A 10,158-nucleotide genomic window follows, 5' to 3' on the forward strand; every position below is an offset into this window, starting at 1 on the left:
AATAGTTCTTAGTTAGAAATGGAATGGATAGCTCATCTATGGTGGGATTTCCCCCGATGATTCAAAACTCTTTCGGAAGATTATATTTCCTTTCTTTTACTTCACTATACATTTCATAGGTACAAAAGTTGTTCATTTAATTCACGGACTATAATAAATCAAACTCTCGGCTTACATCTATTCGTGGTTTTCTTCTTCAAAGTACTTTCCTCTTGCATTTAAGTTTACATATCAATTCTAAAGTTATCGCCTTCTTTGCAAGAAGTCTTGGAACACCTCTTGTAGAATGTACTGGAGTTTATTTGTCGAAATATCCTACAGGTGCCAAATTATTTACCTTTTGAGGTGGATTTCAGATTAGGAAACACGAAAAAGTCACATGGCGCCAAATGGTGTATGAGGAGGGTGTTTTTGGCCAAGAGATCCTACACAATTCCTGAAACGTGAGTCGAAGCATTGTCATGGTACAAACACCTCTGTACATATGTCTACTTGTTAAGGAATCGCATAAATGTAATAATACAGCTGCGTAGATCTCCTTGACAGATTATCTACGTGGAACATGTTTGTGATATACGATCCCGAATATGTCAGATAAAAGAAAAAAAAAACATCAGTATCAATTTAATCCGGGATCAGACGTGTGTGTACTTTTCAATCTCTTGTGATCCAGATGACTACCATTAAGGCAGCATTAACCTGGTTTCAGAGTCGTACCTGTAAACACATGATTCATCCTCTGTGATTATACAAACCAGAAATATCTGATTGTTAGTGGCTGCTTCCTTTCTTTTCGTGCTGATGGTGACACAAGTGTCCGTTTGGTCCTATGTGAGAACTCTAGGAGCAAATTTCGTGGCAAATCTCGTAAAATTGAAAGATTTCATTTCGAAACGCCTACAGGCGCATTGCGTACAGCGTCGCGTAATATTGTTCGACTAATATGCCATGATTTGGTAATACGGTAAAGTATTAGATACTATCCTGTATTAGCCAAAGACACACCCCTCTAACAAAATTAAATAGAAAACAGCTTAAATGTGTTTGAATTTGAATCAAATAATGTTTTCCCAGTACTTCTTAAAGGGACTCATTTCTACGATGTACTAAAATGAATAATATGGATCAAGAGAATTTTTGAACGCATTTAACTGATTTAGGGGGATACACTTCAACGCATAGAATCCAAGAATAACACTCTCGCTGCAGCGTGTAATACCGTTGAACATACGGAACCTGTATTTGTAAGTTACTTGTACTACCCATGGTACATCCATTCGTTGCTCTTCTTTGATCCACTAATATATATTAATTTAATAAACTTGAGTATAGATTCTAGCAAAAATGGCTTGTCCATGAAATATATTAGCATAACGCACTGCTCCTTAAAAGCACTGCTAGTGTTAGCTTGACTGTAACGTTTACTACAAGCTGGTTCAGTAGCAAAGTTGGGATCTCTTACGATCCAGCACTGAGGACAAAAACGAAAATGCTGTGTCGAACATCACGAACTTGTTATGTCACAGCAGAAGGGAAGCCATTTTGTTTACAATAAGCTTTGGACATCAACACAAAGCACTTTTGTGATTGAGGCATATGTTAAGAGTATTAACTGCGTGGTAGCAGTGCATTGCAGCATAAATTCCGACAACAATTGCCTTTTCCTAGTCCAACCTAGGACGCAAGAAGGACATGGAAGAATACGAAATCAGCACAAAATACGAAGATGGATAGAGTAAATTTGTCTTCTGTGAAAGTAAGGGTTCAATAGAAGGTCGATACAGGCGCTTTCGATGGTTAATTTCATTCTACCAATTTGCGAGTGTATATCACAAAATGGTGGCTATCTATCTGGTCTCGTTTTCAAGAAACAAACGAATGTATTACGTGTATAGTGTTACAAACGGCATTACATCTACTACAGTGTTACAAATGGAATTATATCAATTATCACTCGTTACTCTGTATATTGTTGTATAATGCTACTGGGGGAAATAGATTAAAACGGTCTATAAACTAGACCAGGTATAAACTAGTCACTGCAGTGATAAATATAATGAAACGTTTCAATTTGACAGTTCGAACTTCGAGCTTACATCCATCTCTGAAGAATATATTTTTAAGCTGTGAAAACTAGATATACTTTTACTGTTCCTATTATTATAACAAAATGTACAATATGTTTATATTATTTTACTATTTTCAAAACAATGTTAAATTTATGTACCTGAAGCTAATATGTTATGTACACAATGGGTAATCTTCTTTCCAAAGATCTCCTTAACAAACCCACCTTCGTACTACGATTTAACTAATCAAGCAAGTGCCATATAGGCGTGGGATTTTAACGAAGGAAAGGGGAAAGGAAAACAATAGGCCTGTCTTAAGCCTACTTACAGTGATGATGATATCGAGAACAAGTCACGCTTTTTACGCAGGCAAACGATCGTTTAATAAATACAAATTTATGAGCGGTATAATACAACAAACTTGTTTTCGTCTGGGTACATTTTTGCGACATCACCCATTAGTTTCTTTTACAACATATTTTCCCTTTTTAACAAGTAAATATTTTCCCTGTATATATATATTTAAACTTAACATGAAGACATTGGTTCAAACAATTGAATATACTTTAGCTGTATCATCACGCATTAACAATAATGTATAAACATAATTTACGAATAATTAAATCACAACAAAGTGAATAGAATATCACTTTAATATTTGTTTACAGTTGCCAAACAAGTAAATAACGGATCATAAACCTGTATGTGTAGTTATTTTATACTAAGAGGAGAAGAAGTTTTGAAATGTACTTTTTGTTTCAGAAGTTTCTTGTGGAATATCGTAAAATTTTTCTTTTCGGTTTCGGAAATTATTATAACAAAAATTCTGCTCATAGAATTAAACAATAATTTTAGGAATGATTTTTAAAAAATGAATCAAAAGATTGTGATCTTCGCCAACAATTAGTCTTTGGATCAGGGGCCACAAAACTTTTTGGACAGCCCTTAAATCTAGTTTTTTTTTTTTTTTTTTTTTTTTTACGGAATAAGCACACATCATACTGAGTTAAGTGATAGTTTGGGTTTGGCTACACTATATGTAGTTCTCCAGATATAAGGTCTACAAGAAAATTTTTGATTGAAATATATTCCAGTTTTTTGATGAGGGGCCTCAAAATTTTTGAACAGTCCCTAAATAGAGCTTTCGTATTTTCTACGGAATAAGCACATCATACTGAGTTAAGTGATAGTTTGGGTTTGGCTACACTATATGTAGTTCTCCAGATATAAGGTCTACAAGAAAATTTTTGATTGAAATATATTCCAGTTTTTTGATGAGGGGCCTCAAAATTTTTGAACAGTCCCTAAATAGAGCTTTCGTATTTTCTACGGAATAAGCACATCATACTGAGTTAAGTGATAGTTTGGGTTTGGCTACACTATATGTAGTTCTCCAGATATAAGGTCTACAAGAAATTTTTTGATTGAAATATATTCCAGTTTTTTGATGAGGGGCCTCAAAATTTTTGAACAGTCCCTAAATAGAGCTTTCGTATTTTCTACGGAATAAGCACATCATACTGAGTTAAGTGATAGTTTGGGTTTGGCTACACTATATGTAGTTCTCCAGATATAAGGTCTACAAGAAAATTTTTGATTGAAATATATTCCAGTTTTTTGATGAGGGGCCACAAAATTTTTGAACAGTCCCTAAATAGAGCTTTCGTATTTTCTACGGAATAAGCACATCATACTGAGTTAAGTGATAGTTTGGGTTTGGCTACACTATATGTAGTTCTCCAGATATAAGGTCTACAAGAAAATTTTTGATTGAAATATATTCCAGTTTTTTGATGAGGGGCCACAAAATATTTGAACAGTCCCTAAATAGAGCTTTCGTATTTTCTACGGAATAAGCACATCATACTGAGTTAAGTGATAGTTTGGGTTTGGCTGCACTATATGTAGTTCTCCAGATATAAGGTCTACAAGAAAATTTTTGATTGAAATATATTCCAGTTTTTTGATGAGGGGCCACAAAATTTTTGAACAGTCCCTAAATAGAGCTTTCGTATTTTCTACGGAATAAGCACATCATACTGAGTTAAGTGATAGTTTGGGTTTGGCTACACTATATGTAGTTCTCCAGATATAAGGTCTACAAGAAAATTTTTGATTGAAATATGTTCCAGTTTTTTGATGAGGGGCCTCAAAATTTTTGAACAGTCCCTAAATAGAGCTTTCGTATTTTCTACGGAATAAGCACATCATACTGAGTTAAGTGATAGTTTGGGTTTGGCTACACTATATGTAGTTCTCCAGATATAAGGTCTACAAGAAAATTTTTGATTGAAATATATTCCAGTTTTTTGATGAGGGGCCTCAAAATTTTTGAACAGTCCCTAAATAGAGCTTTCTTATTTTCTACGGAATAGGCACATCATACTGAGTTAAGTGATAGTTTGGGTTTGGCTACACTATATGTAGTTCTCCAGATATAAGGTCTACAAGAAAATTTTTGATTCAAATATATTACAGTTTTTTGATGAGGGGCCACAAAATTTTTGAACAGTCCCTAAATAGAGCTTTCGTATTTTCTACGGAATAAGCACATCATACTGAGTTAAGTGATAGTTTGGGTTTGGCTACACTATATGTAGTTCTCCAGATATAAGGTCTACAAGAAAATTTTTGATTGAAATATGTTCCAGTTTTTTGATGAGGGGCCACAAAATTTTTGAACAGTCCCTAAATAGAGCTTTCGTATTTTCTACGGAATAAGCACATCATACTGAGTTAAGTGATAGTTTGGGTTTGGCTACACTATATGTAGTTCTCCAGATATAAGGTCTACAAGAAAATTTTTGATTGAAATATATTCCAGTTTTTTGATGAGGGGCCTCAAAATTTTTGAACAGTCCCTAAATAGAGCTTTCTTATTTTCTACGGAATAAGCACATCATACTGAGTTAAGTGATAGTTTGGGTTTGGCTACACTATATGTACTTCTCCAGATATAAGGTCTACAAGAAAATTTTTGATTGAAATATATTCCAGTTTTTTGATGAGGGGCCACAAAATTTTGAACAGTCCCTAAATAGAACTTACGTATTTTCTACGGAATAAGCACATCATACTGAGTTAAGTGATAGTTTGGGTTTGGCTACACTATATGTAGTTCTCCAGATATAATGTCTACAAGAAAATTTTTGATTGAAATATATTCCAGTTTTTTGATGAGGGGCCACAAAATTTTTCAACAGTCCCTAAATAGAGCTTTCGTATTTTCTACGGAATAAGCACATCATACTGAGTTAAGTGATAGTTTGGGTTTTTCTACACTATATGTAGTTCTCCAGATATAAGGTCTACAAGAAAATTTTTGATTGAAATATATTCCAGTTTTTTGATGAGGGGCCACAAAATTTTTGAACAGTCCCTAAATAGAGCTTTCGTATTTTCTACGGAATAAGCACATCATACTGAGTTAAGTGATAGTTTGGGTTTGGTTACACTATATGTATTTGGTCTAGGAATTAATTCGTGCGGTTGGTACGCACACATTGAAGCTTTAGTACAAATACAAAATACATAAATACCTTAAGAAAAATATTGTCCATCGCTAGCCACCACTTTCGCCCATCTGTCAGGCAATGTACGGATTCCGTGGCGAAAGAAGTTCTCATCCTTGGAAGCGATCCAGTCAGAGTCCCATGTTTCGATATCTTCTGAAGAAGTAAACCGCTGTCCAATCAAATCGTTGTTCATGCAATCGAACAAGTAGTAGTCCGAAGGAGCAACGTCTGCTGAATACGGCGGGTGGGGTAAAACTTCCCATCCGACATTTTCTAAATAGGTTTTGACCGGTTTTGCGACATGTGGGCGAGCGTTATCATGTTGAACAATAAGTTTATCATGTCTGTTCTCCCATTCTGGTCGTGTTCTGGCCAGAGCTTGCTTCAAACGCATTAATTGTCGTCGATAACGTTCTCCATTCATAGTTTCACCCAGTTGCAGCAGCTCATAGTACACCACACCTTTCATATCCCACCATATGCACAGCATAACCTTTGCACAGTGAATATCTCGTTTTGGTTGTGATGGACCTGGTTCACCTGGTTTCACCCAGGCCTTTTTTCGTTTAGGGTTCTCGTAATGGATCCACTTCTCATCACCCGTAATAATTCGATGCAGAAACCCCTTTCTGCTCTGTCGTTGAAGCAGCAATTCGCAAATGGTTTTTCGTCTTTCAACGTCTCTGTCTTTCAATTCATGTGGAACCCAATGTGACATCTTTTGAATCATTCCCATGGCTTTCAAGCGTTTGGAGACTGTTGTTTCATCAACGCCTAATGCTGCTGCAAGTTGTTCCTGCGTTTGACACGAATCCTGCTCGAGCAATGCTGTCAATTCTTCGTCTTGAAATTTTTTTGGCTGTCCAGCTCGCTGTTGGTCTGCCAAGCCGAAATCACCACTTCTAAACCGTGCAAACCACTTCTGACACGTTCGCTCAGCTAGAGCATGGTCACCATACACTTCCACCAAAATACGATGACTTCCAGTCGAACTTTTCTGCATGTTAAAGTAATGCAGCAGGACACCCCGCAAAAACACTTTATCAGGCACAAATTGCGCCATGTTCACTTAACTACAAACTGCTGTTGTTGACGCTTTAATCCACAGCCCTATACTACGAACGATACGCGATGACAGGGGTTTGCAACACATGTGTGGATACACGGAACTGTGGGACGCTCCGTTCGTTGCGCCATCTCTTGTCCAACCGCACGAATTAATTCCTAGACCAAATAGTTCTCCAGATATAAGGTCTACAAAAAAATTTTTGATTGAAATATATTCCAGTTTTTTGATGAGGGGCCACAAAATTTTTGAACAGTCCCTAAATAGAGTTTTCGTATTTTCTACGGAATAAGCACATCATACTGAGTTAAGTGATAGTTTGGGTTTGGCTACACTATATGTAGTTCTCCAGATATAAGGTCTACAAGAAAATTTTTGATTGAAATATATTCCAGTTTTTTGATGAGGGGCCACAAAATTTTTCAACAGTCCCTAAATAGAGCTTTCTTATTTTCTACGGAATAAGCACATCATACTGAGTTAAGTGATAGTTTGGGTTTGGCTACACTATATGTAGTTCTCCAGATATAAGGTCTACAAGAAAATTTTTGATTGAAATATATTCCAGTTTTTTGATGAGGGGCCACAAAATTTTTGAACAGTCCCTAAATAGAGCTTTCGTATTTTCTACGGAATAAGCACATCATACTGAGTTAAGTGATAGTTTGGGTTTGGCTACACTATATGTACTTCTCCAGATATAAGGTCTACAAGAAAATTTTTGATTGAAATATATTCCAGTTTTTTTATGAGGGGCCACAAAATTTTTGAACAGTCCCTAAATAGAGCTTTCCTATTTTCTACGGAATAAGCTCATCATACTGAGTTAAGTGATAGTTTGGGTTTGGCTACACTATATGTAGTTCTCCAGATATAAGGTCTACAAGAAAATTTTTGATTGAAATATATTACAGTTTTTTGATGAGAGGCCACAAAATTTTTGAACAGTCCCTAAATAGAGCTTTCGTATTTTCTACGGAATAAGCTCATCATACTGAGTTAAGTGATAGTTTGGGTTTGGCTACACTATATGTAGTTCTCCAGATATAAGGTCTACAAGAAAATTTTTGATTGAAATATATTCAAGTTTTTTGATGAGGGGCCACAAAATTTTTGAACAGTCCCTAAATAGAGCTTTCGTATTTTCTACGGAATAAGCACATCATACTGAGTTAAGTGATAGTTTGGGTTTTTCTACACTATATGTAGTTCTCCAGATATAAGGTCTACAAGAAAATTTTTGATTGAAATATATTCCAGTTTTTTGATGAGGGGCCACAAAATTTTTGAACAGTCCCTAAATAGAGCTTTCGTATTTTCTACGGAATAAGCACATCATACTGAGTTAAGTGATAGTTTGGGTTTGGCTACACTATATGTAGTTCTCCAGATATAAGGTCTACAAGAAAATTTTTGATTGAAATATATTACAGTTTTTTGATGAGGGGCCACAAAATTTTTGAACAGTCCCTAAATAGAGCTTTCGTATTTTCTACGGAATAAGCACATCATACTGAGTTAAGTGATAGTTTGGGTTTGGCTACACTATATGTAGTTCTCCAGATATAAGGTCTACAAGAAAATTTTTAATTGAAATATGTTCCAGTTTTTTGATGAGGGGCCACAAAATTTTTGAACAGTCCCTAAATAGACCTTTCTTATTTTCTACGGAATAAGCACATCATACTGAGCTAAGTGATAGTTTGGGTTTGGCTGCACTATATGTAGTTCTCCAGATATAAGGTCTACAAGAAAATTTTTGATTGAAATATATTCCAGTTTTTTGATGAGGGGCCTCAAAATTTTTGAACAGTCCCTAAATAGAGCTTTCGTATTTTCTACGGAATAAGCACATCATACTGAGTTAAGTGATAGTTTGGGTTTGGCTACACTATATGTAGTTCTCCACAGGGACGTACGGAAGGGGGGGACACGGGGGTCCGGACCCCCCCCCCCGAAATTTCGACTTTTTAAAAATTTAGCCTAATTTTAGGGGCAATTTTAGCAATTTTAATATAAAATAGCTTCATATTTAGTTTGAACCCCCCCCGAAATAAATTCCTGGGTACGCTACTGGTTCTCCAGATATAATGTCTACAAGAAAATTTTTGATTGAAATATATTCCAGTTTTTTGATGAGGGGCCACAAAATTTTTCAACAGTCCCTAAATAGAGCTTTCGTATTTTCTACGGAATAAGCACATCATACTGAGTTAAGTGATAGTTTGGGTTTTTCTACACTATATGTAGTTCTCCAGATATAAGGTCTACAAGAAAATTTTTGATTGAAATATATTCCAGTTTTTTGATGAGGGGCCACAAAATTTTTGAACAGTCCCTAAATAGAGCTTTCGTATTTTCTACGGAATAAGCACATCATACTGAGTTAAGTGATAGTTTGGGTTTGGCTACACTATATGTAGTTCTCCAGATATAAGGTCTACAAGAAAATTTTTGATTGAAATATATTCCAGTTTTTTGATGAGGGGCCACAAAATTTTTGAACAGTCCCTAAATAGAGTTTTCGTATTTTCTACGGAATAAGCACATCATACTGAGTTAAGTGATAGTTTGGGTTTTTCTACACTATATGTAGTTCTCCAGATATAAGGTCTACAAGAAAATTTTTTATTGAAATATATTCCAGTTTTTTGATGAGGGGCCACAAAATTTTTGAACAGTCCCTAAATAGAGCTTTCGTATTTTCTACGGAATAAGCACATCATACTGAGTTAAGTGATAGTTTGGGTTTGGCTACACTATATGTACTTCTCCAGATATAAGGTCTACAAGAAAATTTTTGATTGAAATATATTACAGTTTTTTGATGAGGGGCCACAAAATTTTTGAACAGTCCCTAAATAGAGCTTTCCTATTTTCTACGGAATAAGCTCATCATACTGAGTTAAGTGATAGTTTGGGTTTGGCTACACTATATGTACTTCTCCAGATATAAGGTCTACAAGAAAATTTTTGATTGAAATATATTCCAGTTTTTTGATGAGGGGCCACAAAATTTTTGAACAGTCCCTAAATAGAGCTTTCTTATTTTCTACGGAATAAGCACATCATACTGAGTTAAGTGATAGTTTGGGTTTGGCTGCACTATATGTAGTTCTCCAGATATAAGGTCTAGAAGAAAATTTTTGATTGAAATATATTCCAGTTTTTTGATGAGGGGCCTCAAAATTTTTGAACAGTCCCTAAATAGAGCTTTCGTATTTTCTACGGAATAAGCACATCATACTGAGTTAAGTGATAGTTTGGGTTTGGCTACACTATATGTAGTTCTCCAGATATAAGGTCTACAAGAAAATTTTTGATTGAAATATATTCCAGTTTTTTGATGAGGGGCCACAAAATTTTTGAACAGTCCCTAAATAGAGCTTTCCTATTTTCTACTGAATAAGCACATCATACTGAGTTAAGTGATAGTTTGGGTTTGGCTACACTATATGTAGTTCTCCAGATATAAGGTCTACAAGAAAATTTTTGATTGAAATATATT

The sequence above is a fragment of the Thermobia domestica genome, chromosome 8 (genome assembly GCF_964235325.1).
Source record: "Thermobia domestica chromosome 8, izTheDome1.hap1.1, whole genome shotgun sequence".
Taxonomy (NCBI): domain Eukaryota; kingdom Metazoa; phylum Arthropoda; class Insecta; order Zygentoma; family Lepismatidae; genus Thermobia; species Thermobia domestica.